The sequence below is a fragment of the Egretta garzetta genome, unplaced genomic scaffold, assembly GCF_000687185.1.
Source record: "Egretta garzetta isolate BGI_Z169 unplaced genomic scaffold, ASM68718v1 scaffold533, whole genome shotgun sequence".
In the NCBI taxonomy this organism is placed as follows: domain Eukaryota; kingdom Metazoa; phylum Chordata; class Aves; order Pelecaniformes; family Ardeidae; genus Egretta; species Egretta garzetta.
Window position 1 is genome coordinate 1,344,188 of NW_009259191.1, and position 23,106 is coordinate 1,367,293.

Genomic DNA, 23,106 nt, shown 5'->3' on the forward strand with positions numbered 1-23,106 from the left:
TTGGGCATTCCGGCTCCCTCCCAACATGTCCTCACCAGTGAGAGGAGGTGTTCACAGTTGCAGGCCATAGACATCAAGCTTAGAAACTTCTGCTCCCTCTATAACCAAAGGAACCTCTGGGCAAATCTCAAGTCCCTAAGTAGCTCAGATCCTTGAAAAGAACTCTAGACTGTGCACTGATTCTCTAGAGAGGCCAGACTTGAAAATTAAATGCTTAAAGGTTTTTTTTTAGAACCGTCTTTACTTCTTAGACAGTTCTTTCTTTCTCTCTTCCCTGTCCAGCACGGTTATTCTCCCATGCCCCCTCCCTCCCACCACAGCTCACCCAGTCCCTCCCAGGACCCTTCAGCCCCTTCCCTCTGGCTGAGCTCCCTCCAACCTCCCCCCAGCTCCCCTGAGAGCTCAGCCCAGTGGCTGTGCAGGGTTTTCCACAGCCTGCAAGGCAAGGTCAGGACTTGTTTCAAAACGTAACCCCAATGTGTCCTGCGGTCCTCATCACGGGAAGACCCTGTGATCCCAACAAACGCCCAGTTCAGAAAGATAATGTCTGTTGTTATCAGCATGCTAAGCAATTATTTTCCTGAAGGTGATGTGTCTGCGGCAAGCTAGGAAAGCATCAATGACTCAGCCGGGGAGGGCAGGAAGGTTAGAATATTTTCCTATGTGAGCTAATGAATTAAAAGCCTTGCTGAAAATGCGAGACATCTTCCAGAATGACAAGCTGGTAGGCCTATGAATTTCTAACAGAGTAAGAGAGACCTCTGTGCTGCCTACAGAAGCTGCTGGAGAAGAGAGCGCTGCCACTTAGACGTGCTTCAGAGAGGCTCAGGGAAGTCCATCCTGGACACAAAGATGTCTCTCTAAGGTTGGGTTAAGTGGGCATAGAGCAGGAGAGCACAGTGCAGAAAGGGGCTGTCAGGTGGTGATGAAGGTTCATGCCCTTCCTCTCCTCTTGTTACTGTCCTTTTTTAAGCTGCTCAGTGGCCAGCAAATTCTGCTCCCATTGCACTCACTGGAAAGCATTTGAGTGGGGCTCCCTTTGATGCCACCAGTGGCACCGGGAGCTCTTCCTCTTAGCGAGTCTCTGTCCCGCGCTCACCTCTTCCCACTTGTGGCAGAGTAAAGGTTAAGATCACTGGGGTTGAAAGTGAGAAATGTCCTCCATTGAAATCTTTGGTAAAAGGTGAAGAATTTGTAAGAGGTTAAGAGAAAGCAGAGTACAGCTGTTGCAGAGAATGGTTAAGGTAGGAAAACAGAATTTTTGCTGAAAAATCTTCAAATGCCTTGCACTGCTTTAAGTCCACCCCTTTGCCCATATCAGCGTTGCTCTGTTCTTTCACTCTGGCTCATTGCACAGCAGAGCCCCGCTCAGGCACAGTGTCAGCGGAGGGGCTGTTGCCTCTTTAAACCACTGTCATTTTTTCTCTGAGAGCCATGTTCCATGTTTTGCATTTTCTGGACACACTGGGGTTCAAATTATGGAAGCTCTGGCTGAGGTTAGGGGAGCTGGGCATAACGTGGGTACTCTGAAAAATCCCACCTGGGCCTCACGAGTGGAGCACTCTGCAACTCATATCTGCACCACATTTTCCTGTAGGTAAAATGCAGGCTCTCTGCTCACAGGAGTGTTGGAAGAGAAATTCCTTCCTGTGTGGGAAGCTCACAGTTGCTGCACTGATCCACAAGAGAGAAGTCCAGGAGAAGGTGAACATTTCTGCCTAAGAACAGGGATTTGATGGCATGCAGCAAATAATGCCTGGGGGCACACACTGGAAAAAAAAAACAAAACAACAGACCAAAATATTCATTGGCCCCTTCCTTAATTGCCGTCTGTTCACCATGGTCTGAAGCAGTCTTGTTGAAGAAAAAGTAGGCTGTGATGAGGTAATTAAAGACCACATCAGAAGGCATATCTGCCAGGAGGTTGAATTAAAATTGCTCTGACAACCTTTATTCTGGCAATTCCTCCTTTTGCTGCTTGACTTTGCAGCCTTAATGATGATGTATGAGTTCACAGCTGCATATCCAACAGGCTGGATTGGCCCATGGGACTGTCCCGTCATCCTCCGAAGCGATGGGCACTGTCACCTGTACCACGCTGGGTAGAGCTGGGGAATGCCTTCCTGGGCACAGGTCCGATCAGAGGCACTTCTGCCAGGACAACTCAGCCTTTCAAGTTTTGAGCCCCATCTTGATGCTAAAGAGCTGTGTCCAGAGGTTGTGTGGTCTTACAGGCTCAGACTGACACCACCCTAGGGGTTTGCTGCTTTCTGGCACTTGCTGTGTGGGGGTCCTTCTGTCCCACTGGGTCTGGAATGCTCTTCCCAGTCCACTTCTAACTGTGTTTCAGAAAAACTTCTCTCTACACTTTTAAGCTCTGCCTTCAGGATTTTTGAGGTTTCACCTACACCTGGTAGTGCTTTCTTTGACCTGGCCATGACTGACATGAGAGCTGGGAGTGAAGCGAGAGGGGAGTGAAGCCACGTGTCTGCTTTACATACACGGCTGCTTCTTGTCATTCTCTAGGGGCTCTCTTTGCTGCCATCCCCAGCTCACTTCTCCCAAACTTAAATCACTGTCTTGTCATCTTTTCCCCCACCATTTTCAGTGGCTAAGAGGAGAGCAGAGTCTAATAAACAGAAAAAATGTTCTAGACCAGATTTGATGTCAGTGCAGCAGAGATCTGAAACACCCCACAGCTTCCAGGGCACAGTAGCATCGCAGTGCTGTGAAAGTGGGAGAAAGGAAAATTGGGCATCTTTTCTTTTTTTCTCAGGACTTCTCACACATGGAAGGAGATGTTGCTGGCCATCTTTGAGCCATTCATTCCTTGGGCTCTGGTGACAGAGCATAGGCATGTGTTAGTATAGGTAAGCCCAGTATAGGGTAGCCCAGATAGCAAACTGGTTTGAATGAAACGTCTGTGTGGGCCAAACAGACTACACATTCTCCAACACGTGGGCAAAGAGGCAGCTCAGGTTTCAGCTGCACATTTCAGCCATGCTGAGAAGCTACCACTGCTATGAAGAGCAAATTCAGTATCTCCTCTTTTTTTTTTTTTTTTTTTAATTATTGCAAAATAAAACTGACTTGGGTCTTCAAGGAGATGTTCCCCAAAGCAATCCTGAAGACCTCTGTGGCTCTGGCCATTCCCCTTGCCCACAAAGGATCCATTCAGGCTCTTCACCTTCCCAGGCTACTTGTAACACCAGCAGCTTGCCCTACTACACCCCTGAGGGAGAGAAGGGACTCCCAGAAAGTGCCAAGGCACCAAAACACTGCCAGTATCATAAACACTACTGTCAGTGCCTCTTGAACTGTGCAGACACAGCAAAGTAAATGGTTTGCTCCCCTTCCTCCAGTGCTGCTCCAGAGAAAAGTCAGCAAAATCACTTACGATTTATAGAGAAAGGAGGAAATGAAATGAGGGCAGGAAAAAAAAAAAGTCAGCTGCGAAACTCTCCATCGCTGTCCTGGCTCCCTTGGAGGGAGGATTGCAGCCTGTCTCAGGGATTTCACTAGGACCTGGTCCATGGGCGCCCTATAGCTGTGTTGCTTTTTTAGGGACAAGTGGGACCAGACTGTATTGGGAAGTATTCCTTATGTTACTGGCAGGGATAGCCAGGGCTGCACTGGTGCACGATGCTACCAGCTAGCACAGAAACGCTCCCTGCACGTTCAAACAGTGCAAAGCTCGTATGAATGTCTAAAAAAAGACCCTTGCTTTATCCTCTCATGTCAGCCGGTGCTCCTTTAAAAGGGAAATTAAAAAAAAAAAACAAACTGCTGAGGAGTCAAACAACTTCAATCTGATTTCCAGGGCTGTAAACTGTATTAGTAATGGGAGCACTACTATGGTTTAAAGGCAAATTATATGTCTTGCCTCAAAAATTAATTTTTGTTTTTTCTCCCTTCTCTATTGGTAATTATAATCTGTCAGCTCACTCCCACACATGTCTGCACGTTTTATGCAACTCTTGATACATGTAGCTGTTGTTAAAGAAAACCTTTCAGGTTTTAAATGGTGACACATTTGCGTGGGTTCAATGAAAAGGATCCATTTGCAGAGTTTGGGGAGATTTGCAGTGCTTGGCCGGCTCCCAGCAGAGGGCTCACCAAAATACTACATTACAACAATTACCTTGTCAAGCACTTGGGAACCAGAGTGCTGGCTGGAAGGATTTTACCCTGGCTTTAAGCACGCACACACTAAAGCCCATGCAAACAGCCAAAAATACCTCCAGCCTGGTCTTGCTTTCAGGCACTGCCTGAACAGAGGGTGTGTAAAAACACTTCAGGACTAGCCCAGGGAGCCGGTGTGCCTGACAGGTGGCCCAGCAGGAGAAAATAATCTGCATTACTGTACGAAATAGATTGGGTCCATGTTAACAATCCCTTTCAAAATGAAGGTGCTGTCAGCTGATTTAATTTAATTTACTCTACCTTAATTTACTTTTGGAAATGAGCTAAGTGAATAAATTGAATTATGGCTACTTTAACTCTGGAGGAGCATACCCACATAGGAGCTTACCGTGGTTTCACTAATCAGCTTTGCATTTACACCCTAAATGTATTTGGATTAGCTCTCACAGGCATCCTCATATAGATATGCCTGGAGATACCCACCTGCTTTCCTTTTCTGTCTTTGGGCTTGTTGCTCTGAGGAAGCCAGGGCTCGGTAAGCAGATTTACAGCATCTGTGTTATTTCATGCCTCACCACTGTCTGGACTTTCCCTGTATTTCTAAAGAGCAGGACAGAGCACTCTGCTCTGAAAGCAGAGGCAGCTGCTACGCGTAGGGTGAGTCGACACGGGTAACGTCTGATGTACGTAGCATGTTAATCCCAGTATCATATCACTAACTTGAACAAACTCAAGAGGCTGTAATTTTCTGCTACATCTCATCAGGTAAGCGCAACCCGTTATTCTCCTGCTGCTCCTTAGGAAATAGGAGGACAGGAGACAAGACAAAACCTATTCCCATCCTCTCTGCAGCTTCCTGCTCCAGGGTTGGTAAAAATACACAGCGATGGCTGGGTCTGAGCCACGGGCATTGCTTGTAGTTGTGGCTACTTCTCCTTCTCTCATGTGATAGTGTGGCTCCAGTTAGGAGCTAATTATCCCTGCTTCCATGCACTGTCTCCTCGGTGAAGCAGGTCTGCCTTGCTGCCATGAGCTGGGGAAGGAGCGCAGGAACCCAGGGGTGGACAACAAGCAGCAGGATCCCTTCTGTGGCAGAGGGGGAGACATCTGCAAGCTCTCCTGGGGAGCACGCTCTAACGTGATGCCTTCTCTATTAAGCAGCATTGGCCAGCCCCTCCGTTCAGAAATGTGGGGCCGCAGGGTATGGACCTGATGAGATTTCCAAATGCTGGTGCTGGGGTTCTCCACGCACCACGTTAGCAGGGTTTGTATGGCACAGAAATAATAATCTGCTGTAATACGTGGGTGGTCATCTGGCAAGTGTGGATTTGTGCTTGCTTTCTGGAAATAGGCACCGGTGACCGCTTGAAAAAAAAAATCAAGCCTGTGGTAATGGCTGAGGATTTCTGACCTTTGCTCTAACATTTCAAATTTGTTTTTATTGCTTCTAATTGGCCTTGCTTTGGAGCACGCACATTATCTAACTGTCGGGGCACTGGCTGTCATTATCTGCTGGACCATTTGATTTGTGTTTTTTATGTTTGAAACTTGTCAAACATTCCCAGAAAATACTGCACTCCCCTTGCAGTGTCAAATATGAGCCCGGTTAATTGTGCATCCCTGAGAGTGAAGCATTTGAAGTAATCAGGCATTGATTGTTTAGCTGCGATGGACGTAGTGGAAACAGCTCTCCTCCGTATGGAGGGGAAAGTGGCAAAATTAGATCAGTAGCTACACGACAGCAGCCAGATTTCTTGGTTTCAGGGATCAGAGGTTAGCCATTTTCCAGCCTTTATGATTCATTTTCAATCCCACTCACGTGGCTTGGATAACTTCGTTTTCACCTCCCTTTGCAATTTAAACACAAATTCCCTTCTATTTTGGCACCCTTTAATACACCAGCTGCAAAGTCACTAATTCAAATCTATTGCTCCCCACCTCAACTTGCTTCACTGGGTGGAAACAGAAGTCAAGAAACGTGTGCGTGAAAGCTCAAAATGCCACAGGGGTGCAAGCGTGCCTATGGCGGTGGCTTTGTAAAGCTCAGCTCATCTAAAACATTAGCCCGGTTTGTAGGTCTGCCGATTCATTTTAAGACCTTTAAGGTTTCTTAACAATTAGAAATCCAGATACAGTTGGTTTGATGTGAACATGTACACTACATTTGGAGTAGATGTATATAGGGCTTGTCTTCCTGCAGGTGGGCTGAGAGATACAGGGAGCAACAGGAATCCCCCACTTTGAGGAATGTAAAAAAGAGCATCTCTGGAAACACCAAGATGTTAGACTTCAACGTGAATTATGCATCTGCTGTATTTAGATAGAAGCAATTTTGCTGTTGAAATCAGAGGTTGGCATTTTTTTCCCATGGGGTTCTGTAACTCAAAATTATGTTGAGATCAAGCATGTAGTGGGGTTTTTTTAGCTGTAAAGGTGAATGTATTCAGATTATTCAAGTGGTGATTTTTTGGATGTACAATTAGTTGACTGAGAGATGTGGTATAAATTTGGTATTGTAATTGCTATGCCTCTGAGATTTCAATTTGCAAAACAGTTTGCATGGCTGCAAGATTAACTGTTGTATGTGCGATGAGCACGCAGCAGAGTTGTGATTTGATCGTGACTGTCTGTCAATTGACTGTATGTCCAAAAAAATCACTTGGTCACAAGTACTTGATGTGAACAGAGTCATTGATACTCAACAATGCTTCAGTTCAGTGGATGCCTGGATGGCTGCTAAAAAAAGGCCAGCATCTAAAAATCCCACCTGTAAGTGCTGTTGGTTAGACAGGATTTCCTTTTTCTGTGTTACCCAAAACATGACAAAGGAAGGAGTTTTAAGACCCATTTTTATCGGCTTTGCATGTTTCACATTGTGTTGTTTCCCTCGCTTGCAGAGGCGAGAACAGGAACAGTGTTCCGCAGCACAGCTCTGGCGGGATGGGAGGAGTGGGCGCAGAGACGTGGGTGTCTGTAGGGGAGAGCCAGCCTCAGCGTGGCCGGGAGCCGAGCCCTGCCTGTCCCAGCGCTGCCCCTGCCCCTGGGAGCAGGCAGGCAGAGGCTGGCGGGGTTAAACACGGGCAGTGCTGACGCAGCCCCGGGGCAGGGGATGGGTTGACTTGGCTGGCTTCCCTATGCTTTCCCTGATTCTCCTTTTGGTCCACAGCTGCTGCTGTGTTTGGGTCTCCAGCACTGTCTAGGAACATGTCAATGTAATTATACACAGAACCAGAGAAACCGCTTGTTCTCACTTCAGTGTGCCTTTCGGGTCTCCCTCCTAGGGTCATAATTTACTTATTTTTGTCTCAGTGTTTATCTCTTCAAAATACCACTGTGCCTTAGGTTGGTGATTGAACTGTGGAGAGGCAGTAGATGCTGAACTGGTGGCAGCTGTGACGGCAGGGAGGAGGGGAGGGCTGGTGGAGGTAAAGCCCTCTAAGCCCTGCGTCCTATTGGCCCCTACATTATTTAAATTATTTTAAAATGTATTTTAAAAACTCCTTCTTCAAATAAAAGCAGAAGCACTGACACAGAGACCCCTGTGTGGTGAGGAAGGCAGGCTTCCCTGCATCGCTATGGCAGGCAGGTTTAGAGGAGCCCAGTTCCTCAGGGGTGAGTCAGGGTGGAGGGATCAAGAAACCTGGGGTCCCATCTCAGCTCTTTTCCTTTCAGTTCTCCCCAGCTCTGCCGCATGGCCTTCAGTAGGTCACTTCACTTTTGGTGACATGGCTATGTGAACGGATAGAATCATAGAATCGTCTAGGTTGGAAAAGACCTTTAAGATCATCAAGTCCAACCGTTAACCTAACCCTGCCACCCCATCACTAAACCATGTCCCTAAGCACCTCATCTATGTCCTCCCCTTCCTAGGTTTGTGTCTCAGTGTGAACTGGTGCAGCACCAACACCAGCTTGGCTTGGGTCTCCAGCTGCTGTAGAGAATACAGATAAATGATATTAGAGGGAGCAGACTGAGTGCTTGGAGTAGATCAGATGTAAGCAGAGGACCCTCTCCATTTGTGTCCTGCCATAGCAATGAGGGGTGAATGAACAAAATTGTCAGGGCGTGATGGGTACTGGGGGGGAGCACAAGCAGTCTGAGTGGGCACCCCAAAGACTCATCGGAGCCCCTTGGCTGGTGTGAGCAAGGCTGAGAGCATGGTTTGATTTCCTTCCTCAGGATGGGAACAGATAGTCAGGTTTCACTGCTTTTACAAAGCAGAAGCTATCAAAAGGTGTATCTGCTCCTACAGCTGCAGCACAGCCAGCTTGGCGAGGGGAGGGAATTCACACTCTGCCAAGATAAGCAGCGCCACAGGGCTGGAGCTTGGTACGCGCAGGGGATGATGGCTGGCTGCTCCGAGCTGGTGCTGCTCGGGGTGGGTGCGGAGGGACCCTGCTCCCCGCTGGTGGTCCGCAGGCAGGGTTGTAGGGCTGTAGAGCTGGTTCCTCTGGCTCCTGGTCCCAGGGTTTGGCTCAGAGGCACCTTTGTAGTTCCAGCGTGACCTGCCCATGCTGGCAGGGGGCTGTGAGGCGAAGCTCCCCGCTCTGGGATGGCCCGGTGCTGGCCAAGCCTCCCTGAGCAAGGGATGGTGCTGCAGGACCCGCACCCCTTGTCATTCTGCCTCTCATCTGGGCACAAGGGTGTGAGTTTTGCCACTTTTTTTCCAGGCCTGGCTGTGCCCAGCAGCTGGGCAGACCAGGGCTGGGCTCTCTGGTCGCTTGTGCCCGTCCTGCTGCGAACCACAAGCGTCAAGACCCAGAGAGAGGAGAGGTGGCAAGAGCACTGGGCTGTGAGATGTAGGATTTTAATTAAGGCCTCTAAAGCAAAGAAGCTATATAAGTAAATAGAACAGAAATGTTACAGAATTATCTGATAATAAAGGATAGAGATTTACTTTTCCTTAAAGCAGCAAACATTCATCTTCCACCCCGTAAACACACACCCAGCAGCACTTTGTCTGGGAAACAATTAGTGAGACTTACTGGGAACCAAAGCCTTACAAAGCGGGTCTGCTCCCCTGGACAAGCTGCGGGAAGCCGAGGAGCTGTTTCTGCAGTGCTGAGTTGTGATGAGCTCAGTTCTTATACTGTGAACTCCTGGGGCATCACTGCAAAAGTACCCTGTATTGAGCCTAACTCTGCTCCTTTGGAGGTCAGTAGTTACACTCCCACTGCTCTGCTAGGACTGTAGCCCAAAAGGTGTGCTGGAAATGCAACACTCCAAACAACGGTGACAACTAAAGCTTTGCATGACCATAAGATAATAGGAGTTAACGGGCATGGAGAAACAGTGCTATCACATCAGGCTCTTTGAAGGCACTGGTCTGGATGCTGGAAGCACTGGTGTCATGTCTCGGGCAATGGCTGCTCCCCCACCGTGCAGCGGGAGTCTGTCACTAAAGAGTTTGGGGCCAGCTGTGAACATCCCTGGCAGTGGGGGCAATCTGCTGGTGAGCAGAGCCCTGAACACAGCTGTCCTGTGAATGGTATATGCCCCAGAAGGAAATATTTGCAGTGATACCAGGGCTGTTAATGAGCAGAAATGAAGTGAAACATTTCAGGTGTGTGGAGGCTGCGGGGAGGAGAAAACAGCAGTAAGTGCATTAGCCCAAAGGGAAGCAGTGGGGCCCTGCTCTTGGAGAGCTCAGAGCTAGCACAAAGCCCTTGAAGTCTTCTGGAAGGACTAACCCTGCTCTGGCCAGAGGAGGATGGGACCAGCTGGTCTTTAACCACCTCTAATTTGTCTCAAGCTGCCAAAGCCTTGCTTGCAGATGCACTTCACTCTGAGACTTTACACACGGCTTCTCAGAGTGCATGCCGCATGTGGCTTACCTGCTGCCGAAACACTGCAGAGTTTTACCGTACCTGTGTCCTCTCTCTCTTCCTTTTGCAGGAAAGAAAAACTGCCGCTTGTTAAATGCACTGCCCAGCGGGGCCAAGGGAACAGCCATGCTGGTGGCAAGCCAGAGAAGAGGAGCCAGGCGCATCTGAAGGACCCATCTCTCTCCATGCGATGAGAGGAGAGGAGAGGAGGCTGGTCTGTGGGGCAAAGTGGAGGAGCACATCTGGATCTGGAACCAATGATGTTTCTCTTTTTTCTTCTCAGACAAGTATTTCTGAGATAACAAATAGTCCAAGGAGAAAAGAGGGAGAGGGAAATTAGTTAGAAATTTTACTATTGATTCTTTTTTTTATTTATAGATGGTAAATCAATTTCAGGGCTTTTTTTTCCTTTTTTTTTTTTTTTTTTTGTTTCATCTCTGGGAAAAAAAAAAGAGTGACTCGATAGATTTACAGAAATAATTTGCGGTGGCTGAAAAGCTATTTGTTAAAATGAGAAAGCCTCCCCTACCTCCACCAGCCTCTCTCTCTCTCTCTTTAAAGGGGTAATCCATAGGATGAGCTAACGAGGGAGTCCTAGCTCCCCTGCTGCACCATGTGATGTATCCCCTTTTAGTGTCAGGCTCAGAAGCTCTTATGCCAATTGCATGTGCTAGCCCTGTTAGCTTGCATTAAGAGAGCCTGATAAATCGCTTCTGGGAGTCAGGCAGGCGCTCCTCCGTGTGCCGTTCATCATCCGCTGCATGGTTAGGTTTTTTGCTCTTCTATCAGATCATTTGAGGAAAGGGGTCATATGAGAAATGTTATTGTCAGGCTGCAGGCATGAAACTCACTGCAAGACCTGTCGAACAGGCAGGAATCACAGTCCTCCAGCAAAAACTGGTTGGGGTCTAGAAAGACTGGACTTCCCAACAGATGTACGACTGAGGCAATGGGAGCTAGGGGTAGTGCCAAAAGGGATGGACAGTGTTGTACCACTACTGTAAGAAATCCCGGGTAAAACTGTACCATCTTCCCATTACATGGATGGCATGTGAAATCTCTGCTGGAAGCCACCGTCACTAGGTAGTCTTGTCTCCTGTCTTGTGTGACTAATTGAAACATCTGCCAGCAATGTGGATTTGAATTGCAAGATCGGTGAGTAAAAGAGGGTGACCCTGAGGGGAGTCCAAGTGTCTCACAGGGGATGGTAAGGAAGAGGGCACTTAGAAGTCCCTTTTGCCAACCCATTGGAAGACTTGAGAAGCAGCTTCTCTTTACTGTCTTCTGCTAGGGGTTGGGCTACAATGATGGCTTGGAGGACAGAAGGTGCCAAGACCCTGCGGATAGAGAGGGAAAGGATGAACTAGATTGGGGGTGAACAAAGACGTGTGAAACAAGACTGAATGAGCTCCTCTTGGTGTGGTGGCCCTGAAGAAGTAGTAGCCCTAGACACTCCATTCTCTAGTAAAAGAGCTGGGTTGGTTGCTCCTCTTCTCTTTCCCAGGACTTCAGTGCCATGATTAGGAACAGAGTCAGACTCAGCTGGGTCCTTGCTTTGGCCAGTGTGTGAGAAGAATGAATCCTGGGGATAAATGAAAAGGTATGAGAAAAACTGAGAATTACAGCCTAAAACAGACCTTCCAGGTAACTTTAAATTGACTGTCCCTTGTGAAAGTACTGTGTTTCTTCAGCAATGGAGACCTGGCTGCAAGGCCTGAGCATGAGCAACACTGAACCAAGCTGTGATCCTAGGAAGAACTGAAAGCAGCTTGGTTGCATTTCTGCAGCCAGGAAGCTCATAGGGTCTCATATGTGCTCATCTGTCTTTGAATACAGTTCTCATATCTATGTCTGGATGGATAGGAGGGAGCTCTGTGTAAGGTCCTTGAGCTCCTTTCCATACAAGTAAACACACAGCAAACAGGGTCAAGGCTGAGGTCTGTGTTCTGCATCTGAGGACCTCACATGCACTTCTGGAGCCCCATTGCAACAGACCTCCTGGGAGCAACTGGCACATGGTTTCCATCCAGGTAGCATTACTGCAGCCAGAAAGAGTAAGCAGGTACAAGTCAGGACAAAAATTTGGCTTTGCATGCCTCTGAAAAAGGACAAGCTACTCAGGATCTGACAAAACTTGAGCTGTTTGTGTCTGTGGATCAGCCACCCGCTAGCTGGGCTTTCATTAGTTAGTTTCTCTGATAGGGGGAACTTGGTTGAAAACAAGAAAAATACATCCCACTGGACGGAAAATGATTTAAAACACCAAGCAAACCAGGTATTGTCAGTATTTCAAGGTGAGGAGGTTAAACGGTGCACATTTTTAGGGGGAATAAAATGCCTTCATATGATGAATTCCAAGGCATCCAGAAGGCACAGTGCTGGCTCTGTGTCTCCAAAAGCAGAGTAATGAATAGCAGTGACAGTGTGATAATTAAAATGACCTCTTGGAGATATGGATTAGAAGGTATGCAGAGGGGGAATAAGTTCTCCTTTGAATTAATCTAGTGTTAATTTATGGCTATCATTGGGTTTTACAGGGTTTTAGTGGAAGACTTTCAAAGTTGGTTTACTGGGGTGATAATGGTCCTTCTGCATATTCATTGGAAAAACACTTGCAGAATTCCTCATCATTTCTTTTTTAATGGTTCTATATACACATAGGTATCTATATATACATATAATGAGAGAGTTTCGGGTATTTGCTTAGCTGCTAAAAAGTCTACTCTAGAAATATGAATAAAGTGATACAGGCAGCTGTGGAATGAGTGTGTTGTTTCATTTTCATTCCTTCCTCCTCGCAGGTCCCCAGAGTCACTTCAAAACCAAAACGTGGACAAGCGGGTTCTGGGAAGCCCTTGTGCTGCCCTGGCTGTCGGTTCTCACAGGCTCCTGCTATCTGCCTTGTAAAACTTGGTCTTTTAAGTTTAGATTGAATAACTAGATCTTCCTGGAAATCACTGCCTCCACTTCTTACTTGTCTTCTGCCACCCATATCTGCCCCACAGCCTGCAATTGCATTAGGTCTTAGTACAGACCTAATGTAGAATGCTCGTCTCTGCTAGAAATGCTTCCTTTCTGCTGAGATATCCCAAGCTTTCAGCTGGATAGAAAGGACAGATTGGAGACAATTACCCATATGGGAAATGATGACAACCCATTTGTCAACTCCCATGCTGGTAACCTTCTTCCCATCCTCTCCACCTGCTTAGCAATACCATAACATCCAAACATAAGGTTATCTGCCAAGAGCATCTGCCTAGCTCCTCAGTCGGGCAGCACGCCTGTTCTGGAGCCCACCTTCCCCATCCTTGTTCCAGCACATCATGTTCAAACTTTTTGCTCTTGCCACCCATTTCATGCCCATCTCCGTTTGTCTCTGGCACCTTCTGGTCCCCCCACAGCTGCCTCTACCCACTTTTTCCACCCTGAGATCCCAATCACGTCTCCTCTGAACTCTATCGGCAGAGTTGACTCTATGGCGGTTTCTCCAGAGACCCACCTCTCCTTTCAGGAGATGAACCATGTATCTTGAAAGCTCTCCCTGCCTGGCTGGGGATGGGAGCTGGAGCCTTTCACTGCAGGCTCTTTGCTAGCTTGCACAACGAGGGCTTATGCTGTGGTGTGGCAGAGTGTGTCTGATATGCACACACCATCTCACAGATGCTTGGGAGGGTATCATGGGAGCTGAAAATAGGAGACCTTTTTCTTCCAGTCTCTAGTTCACTTTCCTCCCACACAAGCACTGAGGTCCCGTTCCTCCATCTGAGCAGACAGATCCTGCTTCAGAGCCTGCTTCTGGCCTGCCGTGAACCCCTTCCTCCTGGAGAAGATGATCATGTCTCAGACATAAGTAATGCCCGCTGTACACTCAACGAGTAATTCTTTACCAGTCACTTGTGTCTGGTTCAAGGTAAGGTAACACCAAGCATTTTGAAAGGTTCACAAGCCAATATGGGCCCAACACTGGGCATCTAATTTGGCAGAACAGTATTTACTCTTAAGAAGAAGGGCACATGTTTATCTGAGCCCAAGTGGAGGGCTCTTCTTGTGGGGAGACCGGACCCCTCTTGCGTCGCCCTGCCTGTTTCCACTCTCTGCTCGGGGAACAGGAGGGCTCTCCCTTGGAGCAGTAGCAATGTATTTACCTCCTTTTGTACAGGACTGGGTGATGAATATTAAAATGCCGAAATTAACTTGTTTTCTGTGCATTCTGCTCCCCTGACAAGAAAATCCCTCTACAAACCCCTGTGCAGGCAGTCTAACTGCGCTGAATTGGACCCTCACTGTGAGGGGATTATATATTCTGATTGGGGCTGTGTTTGCAATTATTTTCTCTGCCACACCAAAGACCTTTACTGCAGAGCTGCAAACCAGTTATAGGAACATGAAATGCTTTGACTTCTTCACTAGGGAAACATTAATCCAATCACAGGTTATGTCCATTACAGACTATGGCAATATTGTATACAGGAATTCCCGGGAGAAGGTTCTACAAAAATTGGAATCTCTCTATAACCATGTTATGAGATTTACTGGTGTGGATAAAATGGGCAGAGTTAAAATTACCAGGCTGGCTATCTCTAAAAGACAGGTGAAGTCTGCTGGCTATCATTGCTTCATAATATTACAAATGGAAAAGCCCTGAAGTAATTGAATAACACATCTGCTGCAAAAACCTTGTGAACTGCTATAACCTAAAGATAGACTGCAAGGAAACAATGTATGTACAGCACCCAGTTAAAAGGAAAAAGATGCTTTCCTTACCTGGTGCAGGAAGATATCGCACATGCAGATACAGATTCTCTCTTTGCCTCCTAGATTATATATGCGTGTGTGCTTTATATATATGTGTGTGTGTGTGTGTGTCTATCTCTTTTCATATAAAATAAGTTAAACCACTTTCCTCAGCAGCCGAAATCATGGTGCTGAATGGTTACGATTCATAAGCAGAGCTCACTGCGTTTCCTTTTGTACCGAAGGCTGCTAAAAATACTTGACATGGCTTGCACAGGAGCTGATTTCTGTCCCCTTAAAAGTCTCTCTGTCCTTGTGCAGAAAGAGATTTCAAAGCACTTTGCAAGAGTTGATTAAGGTTTTCCCCATGCTTTAGGATCAGTATTCAGTGGTCCGTAGCCACAGTTTTAATAGCAGAGAGCAACTTCCCTGGGTCGCTGCAAGCCCAGGGCTACAAGGCAGATGTGATACAGCTGCTGCAGCCCCGGTTGGAATCTCTCTATAACCATGTTATGAGATTTACTGGTGTGGATAAAATGGGCAGAGTTAAAATTACCAGGCTGGCTATCTCTAAAAGACAGGTGAAGTCTGCTGGCTATCATTGCTTCATAATATTACAAATGGAAAAGCCCTGAAGTAATTGAATAACACATCTGCTGCAAAAACCTTGTGAACTGCTATAACCTAAAGATAGACTGCAAGGAAACAATGTATGTACAGCACCCAGTTAAAAGGAAAAAGATGCTTTCCTTACCTGGTGCAGGAAGATATCGCACATGCAGATACAGATTCTCTCTTTGCCTCCTAGATTATATATGCGTGTGTGCTTTATATATATATGTGTGTGTGTGTGTGTGTCTATCTCTTTTCATATAAAATAAGTTAAACCACTTTCCTCAGCAGCCGAAATCATGGTGCTGAATGGTTACGATTCATAAGCAGAGCTCACTGCGTTTCCTTTTGTACCGAAGGCTGCTAAAAATACTTGACATGGCTTGCACAGGAGCTGATTTCTGTCCCCTTAAAAGTCTCTCTGTCCTTGTGCAGAAAGAGATTTCAAAGCACTTTGCAAGAGTTGATTAAGGTTTTCCCCATGCTTTAGGATCAGTATTCAGTGGTCCGTAGCCACAGTTTTAATAGCAGAGAGCAACTTCCCTGGGTCGCTGCAAGCCCAGGGCTACAAGGCAGATGTGATACAGCTGCTGCAGCCACAGCCAGAAGCAGTCTGTCTGCGTAAGGGCAGCCTGCCCGCACCATCCAGAAGGGGAGGATGGCCCCGAGCCCGCCGACTGCCTCAGCAGCGCCTGCAAATGCAACCAGGTCACCTCCGGGCACGGAAGAGCCAGGCGTCCTGGAGCCACACGCTCCAGACCAGCAGAGCTGACCAACCCCCATCTCACCCATCCTCTGGAGGTAAGCACTGTGGGCTGGATGTTTGTGGTGCGCTGAGAGGGGATTTCAGATCAGGTCAGACACAGTGCATCCTCCTGTGGTTCTGCCTGGGCATGGAGGAGCCCCTCTCATTACTCATGTTCTTCCCCGTCTGGTCACTCTGAGCAGAGCTCCAAGGGCGCCCAACATGAACGGCGCTGCAGCAGCATGGCTGTCAGGGGTTGTCACAGCTGGGCAATACAGGGAGGGGTGATTCACCTCAGGTTTCATGCACCTCTCTGTGACAGACTGGCACACAGGGAAGGAAGATACGCTTTTGAGCGAGCGAGTCTGGAGGGGTTTGAATCCTCCTGTGGAAGGAACACAGAGGAAGCTGAAAGCATGGGTACTGACGGGCATGGTATGTAAAAGAACTTTGAAATCAGAATTGCCCTTTTTTTTTTTTTATGAAGTTGTTCACTAAAGAAGTTCTTTATCATTGAAAATGTTTAAAAAAAATCCAAATCTACGAAATATAAAAATGCTGCTTTTCCAGTAAGGCTTGAAATTTACTGTCTGGAAGTAGTGTGAACAGAAACCATCCAACTCTATCTTAAGCTGCAGTATCAATAGCCTGGGTATACGAAGGAAGATTTTCTTACCCACTCATATTTGGAAGAAAAAAGTACAAGAGCAAGTTATGCCACTGGGGATGAAGTCTTTCTCACGGTTGTAAGGGAGCCAATATCCAACTGTTACATACACAAAATTATACTGAGTATAGAGAGTCCCCTGTTCATTTTGCACGTTTAGGGCTGTTACCCCTGGTACTTGCAGCCAAAGCAGCCTGAACAAATTCTAAGGATTTGTACACGTTTCCCTTCGGTGCTAGGTGAAGGTGGGGGACTTTCTGGTTTTGCTCCATGTGCGTACCACTGAGATTAATGAGGATTGTTCTGTAGCATCTATGGCCCATTTTAAAGGCTGGATGAATAACTTTCTAGAGGTGTAATTTTTTTAGGCCCTAAGCGTTACCCGTGTCGTGCAACACAGTCGCGAGACGCCCCTTCGCAGAGCCGTGCTGCCGTAAGCGATGCGGCGCTTGCTGGCGTTTGCGGTGCTGAATGCAGAGCGCAGTCCCGCAGGCAGGCGGTCTGCTCTTCGCGGGGAAGTTGTTTTCTGGCAAATCCGTGTTGTACTTTAGCACTTTCATTTCTTTCTCCCCTAAGGCAGATCTCTTCTTCCCTCTCGGTCGGTCACAGCCCTGTCACACTCCCAAAGAGTTTGAGCAGCTGATCCTGAGTCACCAAGTGGAAAATATCCCGCATGTCCAGGGAGGTTTGACTAAGAAGTAGGAGGAAGAAGGGAGGAAAAAAGATGGAGAAGCACTATTTAACTGTAGCTCAGGAAACTGATTAGAGCACGGATGTGGCTCTTGCAGAGCTGGTGGTTCAGCACTGAGCGTTGAGTGAAACCTTTGGTCCTTTTAGGTGAAGAAGTTTTGTTATTCTTCTAAATAAAGCCAGGAATTTACCCTGGAAATCTCTAATGCCACTCTCAGCCCTTCTATGGTCAGATGTTGCAAGATTTAGGATAAGGTGAGGAATATTTATTTCTGTGATTCATTTCTACCATCCAAAACCCCATGATATTTCTACCTCCTACTAATGTTGCTTTATATACCTTTTTCCCCATGTGAGGAAACACCCATTTCTCACACGGTGGCCCAAGACTTGGGCAGCTGAAGTGAACTGAGGCAGGACAGAAGTGGGCCACAGAGCCAACGAGGGAAGAGATTCCAGCTCCGTGGCTGAGCCGTGGCAGCCAGCTGAGTGATGGCAGTGGGTGCTTGGCTAAATCACCACTGATGCTCCCAAGGCAGTGTTGGCAGAGTAAACAGTAATTAATAATGGCTGTTAAATGCAGATATTCCATGCCTCTCAACCTTGAAAAAATGGGGAGAAGGTTTTTTGCAGAATACTTCCTTTTCGGTCACTCTCACACGGCATGGTCAGTGCACCCTCCTCCTGATCTGAGCTGCCATTCAGCCATCCTGAGACTTCCCAAACCGCTCATCAGAGGACTTCTGACCGGAACAGCTGCAAACGTCACAGTCCCCAGGTTATTAGTTAGTTCCATGCCCATGATACGATTGGGGGATCTGTGAGATGACAGAGGCTGTGTGGAAAAGCCACTGAGACAAAACTCCAGAATTCCCCCTCCCACTTGCTATAATCAGTGTAGGTGCCACCTTTTGGAGTTAATTTGTTTGTCCAGGATAACCTCCAGGTATCTTTGATGACAAATCAAGATTTCCTAAGCTTCTTTGCTCAATTTCATGATAATTTCACACTTATTACATCCATTTAGCCCGTAAACAAAAAGCTAAAAAGAACATGCTTCATTCAGGCGTTGCGGACGGGTACAGAAGTGGGTGGCTGCAGCAGTTCTGCCGTGCGTGCCAGCTGTCGTGCCTCCCGATACCGTGGAGGTGCAAGACATAATAGGGACAGGATGATGGTGCAAAAAAAAAAAAAAAAAAAATGGTCACAGCCAAGTTCTCCCTTCAACCTGAAGCATGTGGTATTTGAGTGAAACCGTTCCCTGGTGCCAATGCCATTTTTAAACAATTTAAACTATAAATTTCAGATCTGTAACTGGGTTTAGAGCAGCAGATGAAAACAAAAAAAAAAAATCTCTAATTTTCATTGGTGTAGAAAAATGGTGGCAGTCTGCACAGCCTGGGGCCAGAGGTGGAAGTCCAAGCCCTGTTTTGAGGTAGGGTGCCACGTAGCATGGAACATGTCATGTTAAAAGGAGGACATGTTTCAGGAAGGGGAACCTGTATTTGAAAATCATCAAGGGCCATCAGAGCAACTAGTGCTGTCCGGGGTAAATTTGCTTGAACCTCCTAACTATTTCAGTATCCAAATGCCTCCAGTTTGTATAATATCATGTTTGTACTCCAGGCTGAAGGTTCAAAACGCTGGACTTGACCAAAGGCGTAACTGAGAGGGACAGAGAGATGCATACCGCTGCTGCTGTGACATGAGGTTATCGGCACGTGCATGGGCAGTGTCCTGCCTGCATGTGTCCATGATACGGAGGGGCTGCCTGGGGGTAGCAACAACCCTCAGGCATTTTTTTAATCCCTTACTCTTAAATGTACATAGGCCAAAATCCTTGTTATTGTGAGCCCTCTGGGTGAACAGCTATAGGAGAGTTCATACAAACTTTAATAAGGACCACGAGCATATCTATCAGCAGTGGTACAGACTGGCCTTTTCTTTCTGTACTTGAGAAGGAGAAGCACATCCAACATACTCAGCCCTTGGCTGCCCCAAAGCATTTTCTCATGCTGTTGGGAAGATGGGAGTGCTGAGTGTTTCTGGAGAGGGAATTAATCACTCAGTGGAGCTAAACACCACTGACCCTGTTGCTGCCTACCACAAGCCCCGTTACTGCCTCTAACCCCGTGACCGCCTTAACCAAACCCAACAGAAAGAAGGAAGCGATCCCTGGCGTAGCGACGGACAGCAGGTCTGGCGTAACCCACATGGACCATGCACCCAGGCAGGGACAGGGCTGCTTACCATGAATTGGGTTTGCCCCAATTCTGTCTGGGCCATTCTGGCATCAGGAAAGCAGTTCAGTCCCACAGCAAGCTGCAAGGCTCATCATTCATCCGCACAACTGCACTGATGCCAGTGCGGAATAGCAGGAAAGATTCTATCCCCATGTACTTTTAAATCATCAAGCTAGTAAGTACCCTGGCTTATAAGATGTAATCTTTTAAATGCAGTATGGATTTCTTCCCTGAATTATGCATGATAACATCTTTAGGCATGAGCTTTATTTTCTTTTTTTACTGAAAGAGCTGTCTTTTGGTGGGGGTGGTGGTAATCACTGTGTTTTACAATTCGTCAGGCTGGACCGGGGAAGGCTCCCTATTGCTAGACAGTCTCTGCTAACCTCCTAGGAGGGCTGGGCCCTAAGATGGTGCCAGAGCATCTCCAGGAGACGTGAGGCTGTTAACTCACTGGTTCAACAAGCTGATACTGGTCTCCGAGCAAAAGTAGCCAAATCTCACATTGAAAGAGATCAAGAGGGGAAAAGGGAATGAATATTGGGATTTCAAAGGTGACCGGACAAATTCAGATCACATCTGGCCACAGGCAGTGCCCCTCTGGGGCTCGCTGGTTGCTTGGCGGTGTGTGGGGACCATGCGCTACACAAGGGGCAATGGGCACAAATTAAAACAAATACATGAAATTCCATCTGGACACAAGAAAACGCTTTTTAACTGTGAGGGTGACCAAACGCTGGAACTGAGTGCCCAGAGAGGCTGTGGAGTCTCCATCCCTGCAGATATTCAAAACCCAGCTGGAGACAGCCCTGGGCAACCTGCTCTAGCTGACCCCGGCCTGAGCAGAGGGGATGGACGAGATGATCTCAGGATCCTTTCCAACATCATCCATTCTGTGATTCTGTTTCCTGGTTCTTACACCCGTTTCTGGCAATTTTACTGGTTATTTTCCAGCAAGCAGTGTAATAATACCAATATTTAGCTCTTTTGCATCATTTTCCTCTCCTTGATCTGCAGTGCCTTTAATGAGGTTTGTAGTTCATCATCCCTTTTCAACAGCTAGGGGAACTGGGGCAGTCAGAAATTAAGTGATTTGCTTAAAGACATTCAGGAAGATAGGGGCGCAGAGGCACCACATTTCCTGAGTGTCCCCTTCCACTCCTCGGCCAGTGCTGCAACTGCAACGCCTGTGCAAGTGGTATTTTGAGGGAGCTGCCTGGTGTACCTAGCACCCAGCGGCAGCAGAGGCCAAAGGCGCTGGATGCAGCACTCTGTCCAGGGATGAAGCCCTTGGGCTGTAAATCACAGCCCAGGAGAAACGCTCCTGTGCTTTGCCAGGGCGACAGTGGCGCAGGCAGCTCTGCTCTGGTGAGCTCAGCTGAACCACAGACAAGCAAGGTGGTGCTTTGATGAAGGTGTATTCACAAGTGGTAAAAACCAGTCCTTACCCACCAGTGCCTCAAACCACAGGTCTAGGTTCTGTATATCACATGATTTTATTTTTTTTTTTCCCCCCCTCAGTGCTTTTACTGCAGGTCTCAGATTTGGCCAAGTTGCTACACGTAATAACAGAAACATTCTCTCTTAATAGTACTATTATTACCAATCCTTAGAGATTGGTGTTTCTAATATCACAAAAATTCCTTAACTAAAGCTCACATTGCTGTGATTTTGCATCTCAATGTATTTTGATCTATTGACAAGTGCACCTTTATAAAAAAATAACATTCTCTTTTTCTCTCATGAATATTGAAAATCAGACAGAAGAGCAGACGTGTGTGCATGTCTACAGACACACAAGCACAGAGCTCCCACTTTAAGTACTTGCTTAAATCCCAGATCCTGACAAATAGGAATGATCTCCTTGTTACTCTTTTGGCGAGCTGAATAAATACGTGGCCTGTGTTTGTACGGAATAGAGGAAGCAGGCAATGGCCATTTATGGAGGATTAATCACAGCCATGTACTCCTTATTTCTTATTTACGGGTGACACTGTGGGCTGGATTTCAATCAGCTCTCGCTATGGTGGGTTTCCATGTTTCTGCTTGCAGCAGTTAACACTTTAGAGATACCAGAAAATGAAATGAGTAGAATGGCTATGGATTGGGACCACACTCTGTTTTTAGCGATGACTTTGCTTACTGCCTTCAGAGAAGGAACAAAACAGTGCCTCGTGAGCGTGGGCATGACAGTCAGTAGAACAGCGAGCCGAGTTCAGCTAAAACCAGCTCTGAACCCGGATGTCCACTGTCTCTACCTAATACAGTTATTAAAACTAATGCAGAAGAGGGAACAAAATCCTACCACTGGCATGCAAGGAAGGTTCCTATTTGAAGGTGCTTTATAGCCATTCAAACAGGATAGTTATAAGCAAGTGGAAAAGGGAGGCTCCAGCCTCATGCCCCACTGAGTCAGCGATTCCTCCGACAGCAGGAACGTCTACAAATGAACATGGGGGTTTAATGTTTTTTTGTTACTCAGTAGATGAAGCCGGCTTTTCTTTATGGCCAGAACTGGGAGCTACCCCTGCCTGGAGGGGGAACGCTGCCCAGCCTGGCCTCTGACTCTGGTACAGCTGTTGCTCGAAAGATGGGCAGAGCAAGTGCTGTGAGATTGTCCTGGTTTCGGCTGGGATGGAGTTGATTTTCTTCCTAGTAGCTGGCATAGTGCTGTGTTTTGGATTTGGTATGGGAAGAATGTCAATAACTCATTGATGTTTAAGTTGTTGCTAAGTAGTGCCTAGACTAGTCAAGGACTTTTCAGCTTCCCCTGCTCTGCCAGGTGCACAGGGAGCTGGGAGGGGGCACAGCTGGGACAGCTGACCCCAGCTGGCCACAGGGATATTCCAGACAGTATGGCGTCATGCTTAGTATATAAATTGGGGGAAAAAGAAGGAAGGAGGGGACGTTTGGAGTGATGGTGTTTGTCTTCCCAAGTAACCATTACGTGTGATGGAGCCCTGCTTTCCTGGGGATGGCTGAGCACCTGCCTGCCGGTGGGAAGCAGAGAATGAATTCCTTGCTTTGCTTTGCTTGTCTGTGCGGCTTTTGCTTTACCTGTTAAACTGTCATTATCTCAACCCACGAGCTTTCTCACTTTTACCCTTTGGATTCTGTCCCCCATCCCACCAGGGGGGAGTGAGCGAGTGGCTGCGTGGGGCTTGGTTGCCAGCTGGGGTTAAACCATGACACAGGCAGAGCTCAGCAAGGCTCATTTAAGGATTATTGCAGGAATGGCTCCTTCGTTCTTCCTTGTTTTTTAACTTAAATATGCAGCACAGCAGAATGCTCTTCAGCAGAGATGCAATCTCCATCCCTTTGTTCAAGGAGTGAAGAATAATTAACGCAGCCCTTACCTCTTCTCCTTGGATGATGCTCCGTTTGACCTTTACAGTACCAAAGTGGTATTAAGTTAAGAATCATGTACTGTATCCTGACCTCAGTTAC

The 23,106-nt window shown here is 47.2% G+C and overlaps 1 long non-coding RNA gene across 1 annotated transcript in view; it reads left to right on the forward strand.

Annotated features, from left to right (window-relative positions):
• LOC118451981 overlaps positions 1–22,568 on the forward strand; it is a 22,787-nt gene extending 219 nt beyond the window's left edge. The window contains exons 2-3 of the long non-coding RNA XR_004841607.1: positions 7,202–7,212; positions 22,442–22,568. This is a non-coding gene — a long non-coding RNA (uncharacterized LOC118451981). The remainder of the gene's footprint in view (positions 1–7,201; positions 7,213–22,441) is intronic.
• Positions 22,569–23,106: the final 538 nt, after the last annotated feature.